The following is a 13,148-nucleotide window of genomic DNA, read 5'->3' as shown; positions in this document are numbered from 1 at the left end:
TTGCCTGTCAAGGCTTCCAAGATTGGTGACAGAGGGAGAGAAGAAAATGGCCCCAAAGACAGGGGCAAAGGCCTCGTGGGCAAGCATGTGCTGACCATAGCGTTCCATTTCAAATCCTCAGAACTCTACTTGTTTTAGTACAAGAACTCAGTCTACTGTTTTTTCCTTTTGTGTCTGTTTAGTAATTTTTTCACTCTGCTGCAATTTGAACTGTGAGCTGAGCAGAGATCTGCAGGACAGGTGAGGGGAGGGGAGGAGGGCCCGAAGAGGGGAGGAGGGCCAGAGGAACCATGCGAACATTTCTGACTGGAGAGCTTTCTATCCTTCCGAACCAGTATTTCTCTTGAAATCCCACTGTTTAAAAAGAAAATCAAAAAAAGGAAGGAAGGGAAGAAATGAAGGGGGCAAAAAGAGAGAAAGGAATGGAAGAAAGAAAAGAAACGGCGTGAACTGTGGGTATCACCTACCTCTCACGAGAAATGCTTTTTAGGGTTCCTTTGGGGGCTTATAGAGGACAAAGAGACGTGGGCCGGGGTCTCTGGGCTGGGGTGGGCATCAGACAGAGGAAAGAGACAATGTGCACTATGGTCTTCCTCTGTCCACAGCACTCTGGCCTTGCCTGGGGTTCCTTGCCATACTCCCCTGGGGCCCATATGGACTGCTCCAGGGTCCAGTACACTCTCTCTCTGGGACAGTTCCAGGAAGCTGGTGAGGAAGCAGGATCCACCCTCTGCCCACTAGGGCCCAAACTCTGTTCTGGATGGTGTGATGTAATCTTCTCCCAATCATGAGTTCATAGGCACAGAGATAGACTTAGAGATTAAATGCTTTGAGCAGAGCCTCTTGGCCAGTACTCCCACGAAGGGGGCTTGACCTCACTTCTTCACATGCAAGCCTACAGTGCACCCTCCTGTCTCAGGCAGGCCAGGGCAGAGCAGTGGCTCTGTGGACACCTTCCTCACCCATAGCTCGCTCTCGGTGTTAACAGATGCTGGCTTCGGGCCTGGCATCTCAGGATAACGCAGGAGCAGAGAGAGGACCAGGTGATCGTTTATATCTCCTGCGGATCTGGCCAGTGGCGACCACGTATGTGGTTGTGTGCCGAGCAGGGCTCCCAAGGCACATTCCCTGAATCCCTGGACTCCTAATTTTAGTCTCCCAACTGTCATCAGACATATTTTTCCCCTTGCCTCTTCTCATTTAGGGGGCTGTACCTACTTCCTACAGCTCATTGTGTGTCATTTTTCAGGACTCATCCGACATCATTCCAATAGTAAGTCGCCCAAGCCAGCCTTCATATCTGGCACCTGGCGTAGAGCAGAAATGTTTTCATTTAAGTGTTAAAGCGTTTCTTCACGCGCCTCACGGACTACAAACTGACACATCATCTACCCAAAAGGTTATGGATCAGTAGGTAAATGCAGAAATTCTATTAGCTCCCAAACGTGGGATTTATGCCATTCATTCGAAATGAATCAAAAGCCTACACAGAAATAGGAAAAGTAAACCACACCATAGATAGATTCATCTTTAACAGCGTCTGCTTGCTTCCTCCACGGGGCCCAGAAGGCGGGAGTCTCTATATCATGTGGTCATTTTTTTTATTCCTGTTCATTGACTTTGACAAAGACATAAACAGCACATAGAGAACAGACACATTTTGAAGAAATATTAAAACACGGATTAATGGAACATTACAAAATACAAAGTCCCTTGCCTAGAGAGAAAGAATTAAATGGCTTCTGTGCTTAATGAAACTGCGGCGGGCTCCCATAAATCTTAAGCCCTCACCTTAACCGGAGTTTAAAATAATGGGCTCATTTGACAGTCTTTACAAATCCTAGGGAGCATTGTCACTTGCGACTGGAATGAGCGAGACCAGGTACAGCACAGAGACAGCACCTACTGGGATGTGTCCGAAGAGCTGAGGGAGAGATTTTTTTCTTGCATAATACAAAGGGATAGCAGTTGTAAAACTCAGAATTTGTTCCGTTCATTTGCAGAAGAGAGGCAGGCGGGCACTCTGCTTAAAAAGATTCTAACCCACTCCTGGGGAATCACAAAGGTGAATGAACACACACAAGAGGTAATATCCACTCCACGATGCAAGCAGGTAGATGCATTTCAAGTCCAGAGCAGTAATTAAGTTTCCATGTTGACAGAGTATGTCTCTACAGCCAGGGCTCTGAACACGGTTCATAGAGTGTCTGTGAGCAAAACACAGCACACAGGAATAATTTTCTCAGGAGCCAAGACTTCTTTGCCATAGTTCCAGAAGTCAGCTCCAAACACGGCCCAAGGACTTGATGATGGTCAAGATCCCCGAGTATCTGAAATGATTTTGGGGCCTCCTTTGAGGTGAGGCTGTTCAAGCTTTTTTGGTGCTTTCCTACAAATGAATCTACCTGGAAGGCAAATGTCCAACAGGCTAGGGTGGAGTAGGAGAGCTGGTTCTGAGCAGAGGCAGGGTGATCTAGACCTCTGATCTCCCAATGCCACAGTTGACTTGGCCTAAAAGTACCACCCTCAACCCAGAAGTACAATCACCATCCCTGGTGTTTCCTTCATTTTAAGGTAGAGTGGTAGAAAGGCACGCGCTTCACTGAAGGTCTTAGGGCATTGAGTATGATAGGGAATAAGCGATCGGATTGGAAGTCGCAGGTGGCTTTTCTGCCACAGGAAGAAATAGCATCATCAACGGAGGTCCACCAGGGGCTTGAATCTTTGTGTACTGCAGAGATGGTGTCAGTGCTCAAGGTTTCCCTCTGCTGGACGTGGCTGGGAAGTGTTCTTGTGCCTACCTCGCTCTAAAAGCAGCCAGGGAGGGGTTCCTCAAATATTCATAGTTTATTAGTCAGCTCAGGTTAAACATGCTGGGTTAACAAATAACCCAAGTCCTGGGTGACTTATAACAACTTATTTATGTCCTCAGGATAATGGTTTGGCTAGATAAATTATCTGCCTGTTTCTGGCATCCAGGCTAATGGAACATTCATATTTGGCATAGTCCCAGCCCCACAATGGACAGGGGAAAAGCACTGGAAGTATATTATATACAGGATCTGAAAGTTGTCTGGGATATTCCCCAAGGGGAAGGTGCTGGCTCAGCATGCATGAGGCCCTAGGTTCGATCCTTCAAGCAGAAATAAAATAATAAATTTCAATCCAACCACAAGGGCATGGTTTCTCTTGTCATATGATGTCACTGATGGATATCACAATTCTAAGGGCTATTCTCACTTGGGCCAATTTCCATTGCACAAGCATAGTTTCCTGTATGTTCTTATTTACAGCTTGTCTCTCTTTTTAGGAATGGCCACTAAATAAAATTTGAGGCTGTTGTTAGCGTTTTGATATTTGAAAAACAGATATGTCTAGCATGTATTAAACAAAAGAACTGGTATGGCTTCGTGTTGAAGGGTCTCCAAGCAAAATTATGGAATCCTAAATTGTGGAATTGTAATTTAAAAAGTATTTTTCACTACACAGCAAGACTGAACAGAGATTTGCATCAGGAATTGGGCTTTACATCGCCAATGCTGATCAAGGACTTCACAAGCTGACAAGTACACCACTCACTCATCCCTTCACCCAGTCCCAATGTTGTCTACGAACACAGCCCATCCTGGGAGTGATGGCTGATACCTCGGTTGTGTGTCCAGCATCTGTATCTCTCCATAGGAACACATATCCCGGTTTTCCCATTTACTGCCTCTGAGACCCTGGGAAAGTTCTCCAGCTCCCATAATTTTCCAAATACTTAACACAGAGACAATATAAGCAACCACCTCCTAGGTTTGTTATAAAGATGTCTGGAGATAAAGAAAGGCAGTTTATTGTGCCCGCAGCATAGTAAGAACCCAATAAACACAAGTCACGGTCCTCTGCACCACCGTGACCAGATTATATGTTAGAGTAGGGGTCAGGAACAGACTCAGGCTTGTACAATCTCATTCACAAAATGCCTAGACGTCTTCACCATAGAAGTGCAAGGCGAGTCAACAGTGTAACGTAGCCTGTTACAAAGCTAAAGTCAATTCTATATCGAGACAAAAGTAATTCTACTCCAGGCTTCCTTGATCAGGGCTCATCTGGAAAACAGAAATATGCCCTTTTTGGTTACGGGATACCCTTTCCATCACACCTGGCCCTCCGCACATGGTCCCCGTCAAGATGCTTCCTGGTATGGCAGTGCTAATTTATCTTCCAGTTTATTTAATCCCTAGAAGCCATGGCAAACACTTGCCTTAGCTTCTTCTAGGAGTTTCTCTGACAAATGTTGGGTGATCCTACCGGGAGGCCTCGCGACGCCCTTTAGAATGTCAGAAGGACTTAGACCAATCCCTAATTTCCTGCTGATCTACTCCGTCTGTTACCCTGACCTTTTCTTCAAAGGGCCCCTGAGCTGCTGGGAACCCTGTGTGTTAACCCCAGTGTGATAGCCCTCCGGGTGTCTCTGCCTCCTTCCCAGCGCCACCACGCACATACATTTTGTCTGCTTCAAACAGTTCCCCAGAACACAAAAAATATATGGCAGAAACAGAGGCTCCTGGGGGTATATAAAACACACTGCCGAACATTTTCAGCTCAGAATGGTTGCGGGGGGTGTTCGCTGGTGGAACACATTTGCCATAGGGGGCACAAATGCCTGCTGCCAGGAAGCTGCTGGTACAGACACCCACACGCGTTCTCATTGGCTGACAGAGTGCGGGCACTCTGGGGACCCAAAAATATTAGCATTGTGTCCTAATGAACCATTCTTCTAATAATTAGCTATTCTTGGAGGAGATTACAGGTAGCATGGGCCAGTACTAGATGGAACATGTTCAAATTCAGCTGTACTTCAAAAGCGATCATAGGAATCTATTATTTGCTTAGTTGATAACCACGTGGTGAGGGATATAAGGAATCCAGTCAAATTATTCTATAGTGCAAACCCCCAGAAGAAAGCATAGCTCCTATCAAAGATTCCTCTAAAATGAACTTACTCGCTCTGTCCTGTTCTGGGGAACAGAAGCACAAAACCTAGAAAGAGGAAGGACATTCACTTGTGCGCAACCTGAGGAAAGGTTTTGGAATGTTGAATTCCGCCCAGCAAAGGAATCGTTTGCAATGCCATTATGAGCTCCCTCTCCAGAATAACAAATTTGGGTGACCATTTATATGTCTCAGTCGTCTCCTAGTTGGTAAAGGATGACCTGAAATTCTTTGGCATTCCTTCCACAGGGATGCCCATGTCTTCTCGAATCTGGGTAACCTTGTCATTGCTGAACTACCTCACGGGGCAGTTTTCATTGCTCGCCTGCGACAGTCTAGAACGGCCTGGGAAGAGAGTCTTAAGGAGGGATTATCTGCATCATGTTGTTCTGTGGGCAAGTCTGTGGGGAAATTATGCTGATTCTGAGTCCAGTGGGGTGGGAAGACCTGCCCATCGTGGGTGATAGCAGTTTCTTTGGAAGGGACCTGGCTTCCCTACGATGATGGACTGGAGACCTGGGACAGTGAGCCAAAATGAACCCTTTCTACCTTAAACTGCTTTTGCCGGGGATCTTACCACAGCCACATAAGAGGAAGCTAGGATGCCCATTTATGATTTACAAAGCTGGGGCACTGCAGTCTGGAAAACATCTCCCCACATTTGAAGGCTCATGGGATGAGAGTCCCACCTCTGAATTCAGCCACCATACCTTAGAAATTGGAGTGTCATGGAGAGATCACGTTACAAGCACAAAGGAAGTAAAAATGTAACCACCCATTTATATTTGAAAAAAAATAAAAAAAGGTCTTTTCTAAAACTTAGTGTTGGATTTGATGATGACATCATCACTTGGCATCCTATCTGCATCAGTGTGCTAAGCATTCCCTGTAAGCGCACTGCCACCAACATATCTTAAAGCAGTGGTCTAGTGGATTTGCTTGACATATTTATTATATTAGTCAGTCTGGGCCCATCCAGTAGTCCCTCTCAGAATCTACAAAGGGGCTTAAAGAGGTCTTAGCAAAGAACCCATACACTGACCACGACACGGTGGCCATGCAAGCACATGGACATAAGAAGCAACCAGAGGAGCACGTCCTAGATCTTCCAGCTCTCGGTGCAACGGTAAAAATGAATGATTTGCCCTAATGAGATCTCACCAAGTTTGAAATTATCTGCAAGGCTGAGATATCGAAGACACGCACCTTCAGACTGACCGATTCTCACCTGGAACTTCCTGTGTCTTAGGCTATGACTTGGTGGTGATGATAAGGAATATATGAATATGAGCAATAAGAGGTTTGCAGAGGCACTGCTGTGCCAATCGTCGCCTACTCTAGATCTACAAAATGCCGATTTTATAAAATATTCATACGTTTACCCTCATTTATTGACATGAAATATTCAAATTTTTAGCTTTGGGGTGCTTGGGCATTAATTGTACATAGACGGATGGTTGGAAGAATAGGAGAGTAAAGTAGCTGGATTTGGGTCAGTACATACAAAATTGGTAAATCATTGTGTATCCCTATTGCATGTATGTGAAATCTCCTACATGATATGTTATAAGGTCATTGACTGTTGTCTAGGGGACAAATAATAGTGTCATATAAAGTAGGCCCTTGTGTCTTGATGGACTGAGAGAAATTGAATGATAACCAGGATTCTTGCCTTGGCTTCATTCTTCAGTGCTCCATCTGGGAAATCAGCATTCCTTTTGAAAAAAGTCTTTAAAAGGAACTATCTTTATGGGGGGGGGGGGGCTATAGAGAATTTTAGAGTCAATAAAAGAAGATCAGGGTTACTTGTTCCTTTGAGGTCACAGGGTCATTGAGTGGCTGTTAGGATGCCTCCATCCATGAGGTCTCTGTATTAAATAATTCAGGAAAACTAGAATAGATAAACCACCCAAACACATATAAGAGAAAAAAATGATAAAGCAACCATAATTCTGTTTAATTTTCAGCATCTTCTGGTTCACTACCTTACTTTAATCTTTTAGTTGGAAATTCCCTAATACTCTAAAGCATGTGTCTTAATTTGGTGCTTGTCAAAATTAGTGTCTGAAGACCTCACAGGGAAGGCTTTTTCATTCAAGCTATGCTTATCAGCTGAGGTAATTCTCATTTTCACAGCACAGTATCAAAAACCAGGTTTATGTCTCCAACGAAAGGGGCATCTGCACACTGATCTGTTCCTCCAGCTGTTGATTCCTGCAGCAGGTAAGAGAAGCGACCACTGTGAGCCAGGCAGTGATGGAGGCAGAGAGACCTCTGCAGTCTACCACCCAGGCCTAAGGACCACCGAAGCTCAAGTCTCCAAGTCAAGGGACTTTTGCTTCCCAAGATAACATGTAATATGAGAAGATTAAAGTCGGCTGCTGAAAAACAGTGTGTGCTGGCACATTTGTGTATCTCTGGAACCTACAGTTTAAAGCTAGCTCCTTCAGAGTGATCCCCGAATTCAAGTCCTGTCACAGAACACCCAGAAAACACCAGAGACAGAAGGAAGAGTCAAGGCTAAGGGAGAAGGTAACAGCCCTTCCTAAGGCCTCTGGGATGTAAAGTTCCAGGTTCAGAGTGGACATGACTATGTCAGAGGGACCTGGGAGCCAAGTCGAAGAACCCACTACTGAGTGAAGATGGGATGATTCTAGAATCATTAGATATAACAGTTACAATAGATTAAAATTCAATAATTTTCAAATCCATAAGTATTCCGGTATATAAAATATCATTGTGATTGCCTGATAACACATTATTTTCTAAGCTTAAATTTATAACTGTGGAATTTCACCTCCTCTTTCTGCTATGAAAAATGTATGTACCTGTGCAAGGATCCCACAAGGATAACAGACTTCACAGCATTCCTGTGGTTGTGGAGAGCTGGGATGTTTCAGATCTGGAGTCAACTACCTTGGGCTACTTAGCCTCTGAACAGCCATTCATTAGCCACCTCTTGTTTGACCTCACATCTATCATAGAGCCTATTAGGTAAACCCTTTAGGGATACCCCAGCTATCACGAACCCGCTAAACGTGGCATCGAAAGCACCTGAGGTTATAGCAGAGATTGCTCATCTTTGCCCTTACCCTCATACCTCATATTTCTCCAATATATTTTTTTAAAAAAATGATTTCTGACTTTATTTTTCCTATTACTATAAAAATATGATAGAACTATAACCACACTGGAACATGGTATTTACGACACACACATAAACTTCTAGCCAAAAGTCAGCAGGGACTGTCTGCTCAGTTTAGTCTCTTTCCTGTTTCCCAGGGATGTCGCCATGGATAGAATGGTCTGGCTTCCACGCTGACGTTGACCTGTAAGGACTGGAAAGTGCGGGAGCTACAGGTATACATACACCCGTCCACACAGGTTTATAGCTGTGTTTACCTGGCATGTGCTTGAGGTCTTTAGTAGCATTGTGAGAGCAGACATCTCAGGCTGACCACAAAATGGGCCAATATTTCTATCAGCACAGCATTCATTTCAGACTGAACATAGGCAAAGGGGCTTGGCGGTAGGGTTAGGTAACAATTCTAACCTGTATCCATGGGTGGTCTTGGCGGTAGGCTCAGGTAACACTTCTAACCTGTGCCCATAGGTGGTCTTGGTGGTAGGCTCAGGTAACACTTCTAACCTGTGCCCATAGGTGGTCTTGGCGGTAGGCTCGGGTAACACTTCTAACCTATGTTTACGGGTGGTCTTGGTGGTAGGCTCGGGTAACACTTCTAACCTGTGCCCATGGTGGTCTTGGCGGTAGGATTAGGTAACACTTCTAACCTGTGCCCTTAGTGGTCTTGGCGGTAGGCTCGGGTAACACTTCTAACCTGTATCCACGGGTGGTCTGGGCGGTAGGCTTAGGTAACACATATAACCTGTGACCATGGGTAGTCTTGGTGGTAGGCTCAGGTAACACTTCTAACCTGTGCCCATGGGGATGACCATGAAGACGCTGGGTCTCAAGCTCAAAGGAACTTTATCAAATGTCTGTGTCCAGGTTGTGGTCAGCAAGAGGATAATGCACTTGCCTTCTTGAGAATCACTGCAAGTGTCCTGGGGTCAGTCTTTTCATGCTGAATCTATCAAATCATCTACCATCCAACTAACTAAGCAATAAAAAGATGGCTCTCCTGTTTTTCCTATTAAAGGTCAAAACATCCATCTTCATAAAGACAATAGGATGCAAGGGCAATGAATTGAATGTAAGAAAACATAGGCAGAGGAACAAAAGCCTCTAGCAGCCCTTGCAGAACTCTGGGCTGTGATAGAACAGGCTCTGTGGCCTGAAGGCTGACCACACCCAGCAACCTATGCCATCCAGGAGCCTAACGAGTTCCTCTGTTCTAGCATAAATGAGCACTTTGGACAAAAGTGGTGGACCCTTCCTTCCTTCCTTTTTTTTGTAAATATTTGCAACACCTGTGCTGTTTGAATTTATTTAATGATAATTTTTGGAGCACCAGGTATGAGCTAGACACTGCAGTCAGTACTAGAAACAAAACACATTGAGACAAGTGGTCTTGACCTCCTGGGAACTGGTGTCTTGTGAGAGAGGCTCCCACACTGAACAAGTCCTTCAGATTATAATGAGTACTACAAAGGTCAGATTTGGTTGAAAACCATGGAGTGCTGCAGACTGGATGTTTTAGCAGCAGGGATTCGCTTGTTGGAACTGGAACAGTGTACCCACCAGCATCTGCAAGCCCAGCAACTCACCACGTACTCAGAGGAAATGTAGATTTTCAAACTTCCACTACTGCAGACAGACAAAAGGATTTTCATACAGGCAATGGCCATTTAAAGAAAACAATCTGGGGAGCTGGAGAAATGGCTCAGCAGTTAAGAACACTTACTGTTCTTACAGAGGACCTGGGTTCAATTCCTAATTCCCCTGGTCTCTTACAACCATTTTCCACAACACTGTCTACAGGGGTCCAGTATCTGTTTCTGACCTCTGCAGGCAATGGCACACATGTGGGGTATATGCCAACATATTTGTAGGCAAAATCCTTACACATGCAAAAAGTTTCTAAATCCAGATCTAAAAATCTGGGGTAATAAACAAGAGTAACTAATTACCATCAAACAATTGCTCATATTCCAGTCTGTATAAGAATATATGTCATTTTTGAAACGTGGCAAATGTCTGTCTATTTAATTACTTGGCTCTACTTACCCACAGCTAAATATCTTGAAACTTTATGAGAGAGAAACTTGGGGACAGTGGTAAATATTCTTTTTCTCCAGAAAAGAACAGAACAGAATAGGCATAAAACACAAGACAGCTGCCCCCACAAACTGCGGGGTCTGTGACTCTGGGGTGAAGGGGCTCTCACTGCACTTTGTGTGTTCATGACTAAAAGCACCCTACATGCCCGTTGCTGTTTCAGGGGTGCTGATGCTAAGTTTCCCCCCACTTTATGAGGATGTCCTTGTTTTTTGCAGCTACTCGGGCAGCAGGCAGGGGGGTGAAGGGGGAGTGAAGAAGGCATGCCAGTTTTCAAGGCTACAGGGAAGATGGATGTTTTATGATATGATTTATAAATGATATTGTATCTATGAAATATTAATGTTTTAATTTTGGCCCACATGGCATGAATTAGTGAGCCAGGATAATAGCGGGCATTATTTCCACAGGAGCCATTTCCATAAGACGATGAAAAGACGATGAAAGGGTCATCCTGCTGTTGAAGGTTACTCTGCCAGCAGAGGCACAGGCGACCACAACCAGCCCGGCCTCCGCTACAAGACAGCGCCATTTCACAGTCGTGTAATCAAAACCCAAGCAACGGGAAGATGAACCATTGTACTTGGATTTAATGAGGGAAAATTGGGGAAGACAAAGTAGACAACAGAGAGTGAGGGCACAAAGCTCCGCACATATTACAATTTCTCCTTTCATGTTAATCACCCGAGGAGCCAGGCAGGAAATCCACAAAGGACAAGAACTGTGCACAAAGCCACAATTTAGTCTTTGAATGGCAAAAATATTTTGTATGCTTTCCTCTGTCTGATTGTTTTAGTCTCCCGTCCTTTTCAGTTTGGGAGGTGGCAGGGTAGACAGCTACGCCGCTCCTCTGATTGCTGCTTCTAGACCAGACCAAGTGACGATGCCTGAGCTGGCTTGGGGCTCCCAGTTGGGGAGGGAGGAAGGGAGAAGTACCTATCGCAGAACCAAGGTAGGCGATTCCATCTGCCTGAGGTTCTAGCCTCTCACAGTTCAAAGGGAACAAAGCCCATGAAGAGACAGAGACCGGAGACCATAGCCATCTGACAGCTTCAGCAGGAGGAAGGCGTCCTACTGGATAAATTACAGTACCTGGGAACCAGGCAACAGGTGTGATTAGTGATTCCCAAAGAGAGCTTGTTACATATGTAAATGGACTTCTTTGGCTATGAGAAGCCACGTTCCTCCAGCCACTGTGAAGAGGGCTCATCAGGCTCCCTGGAATTTGCCCTTTTCTCTGACAGGTCCTCTGTCACACAACCTTTTGAGAAACTGCACCGGGTGACTTTAAGGTGCAACTGGTGTTTTTCAAAAACAGTGAACACGTCCATCCTCAGGGGACTAATGTTTTGACACTTTGGGGGTATTATTGGCTGTGTGTGTCTGCTAAGAAAAGGCTGTCAGGGCTCCTGGTCTAAATGTTGTGAGGAAACGGCTATCGTCAATTATGGTGGGGAACAAACAACCTGCAAGCCGCGACTCAATTTTCGTTTGGACATCCTGTCATACCAACACTTGGCTCTACCGGGAGATGCGAGACGACTTCATCCTCCACAGCATCTCTGGGCATCATTAAATCCTTCCCTTGGCCTTTCACTGTCTCCACGCTAAAAGCCCCACCACGGTCTGTAGCCGGAAACACCCACTGTCAAACAGTCAAACTCCTTCCTCCCCATCTTACTTGACAGTCTCCAGGGGAGGAGCAGACAATTCTTTTTGCAGAGCGGCCCGAGGTCCCCCATGCTGGCCCTGCTGGCCCTGCTGGCCCTGGCCACCTGTTCCCTGTTTAGAGAAACCATCTTCCCCCAGCAGCCTTCTGTTCCTTGTCTCAGACTAACGATGATGCATGGGGTGCTGTGCTCCTCCTAATTATGAAAATGCCTTTCCATTGGCTCCACGATTTTTATTTGATATCTTCTCAGATTCTTGGCTAGCCTCTGTGCCTTGGGGCCCTTAAGTAAAATTAGATCTTAGAGCCCCCATATGGGATCTGACACAGCTTTTAACCAGGAGCTCTTATTTAAAGAAGGAAAAGTGATTCTCCGCAGCCGCCATTCTCCACTCTGCAATCGGCCTCCCCACCAGGCCAGAGAGAGCTTCCATAGCCGAGGAGTCAACAATCCCTGAGACATGGCGGCTCCACCAGAAACCACGCCATCAACTACTTCTGCTTCCCTGCAGACTGCCTTTGGTTTTATGCTCCCTCATTACCTGTGTTTGGGGGTTACTTCCAACCCCCCAGCTCGATGTGAGAAAACAGTTAGTTGCTCATGCCATCTCCAAATCTCTTACTGACAGCGTCTGTCTCAATCCATACCAATCCGTACCCTCCACATTAATTTCGGCTCCCGGGACCGATATCTCACTATGGTGTGGGGTGGATGACGCTCGCAGCTGCCCTCTCACTTATCCTGACTCCTCCTTTATCTCTACCCTCTCCCTTCTGAATGCCTATCCTGATGTGCTGAACTTGACAGGATCTACAGTTACCCAGGAGACAAACCTCTGGGTTGTCCATGAAAGTCTTTCAAGATTGGGTGAACTGAGGTGGGAAAACCTACCTTAAATGTGGTTGAGGTTCTGGACTGAATAAAAGGAAAAACCCATCGAGAACTATCACCCATCTCTGTGTCTCTGTCTCTGCTTCCTGGCCCCATGTGACCAGCTGCCTCAATCTCCTGCCGCCATGACATCCCTTGTACACTGTGCCCTCCGACTAGGAGGCAGAAGAAACCCTTCCTTCCTCAAGTTGTCTTTGTTAGGCATTAGATCAGAGTAACTTAAAAGGAAGTGATGCAAGTATCAATCTGCTTCTTCTTTCCCTTTGCCTTTAGATGGATGGCATATGGACCTTCTGATAGGGATGCCAAAGTGAACATTGCATGTACCTGCACAGTGTTTGTGATATGGAAGGTGTTCAGTGGGTAGATAT

At 45.6% G+C, this 13,148-nt stretch overlaps 1 protein-coding gene across 2 annotated transcripts in view; it reads right to left on the bottom strand.

Annotated features, from left to right (window-relative positions):
• The window catches only part of St6galnac3 (ST6 N-acetylgalactosaminide alpha-2,6-sialyltransferase 3), a 557,412-nt gene that overhangs the window by 131,682 nt on the left and 412,582 nt on the right, over window positions 1–13,148 (bottom strand). The window lies entirely within an intron of this gene.

Source organism: Microtus oregoni, unplaced genomic scaffold, assembly GCF_018167655.1.
Source record: "Microtus oregoni isolate MIOR12 unplaced genomic scaffold, Mior012 000000F_ref0000247, whole genome shotgun sequence".
NCBI classification, from domain to species: domain Eukaryota; kingdom Metazoa; phylum Chordata; class Mammalia; order Rodentia; family Cricetidae; genus Microtus; species Microtus oregoni.
Note: the sequence above shows the minus strand (reverse complement) of the source record. Positions and strands in the feature narration are given on the sequence as shown.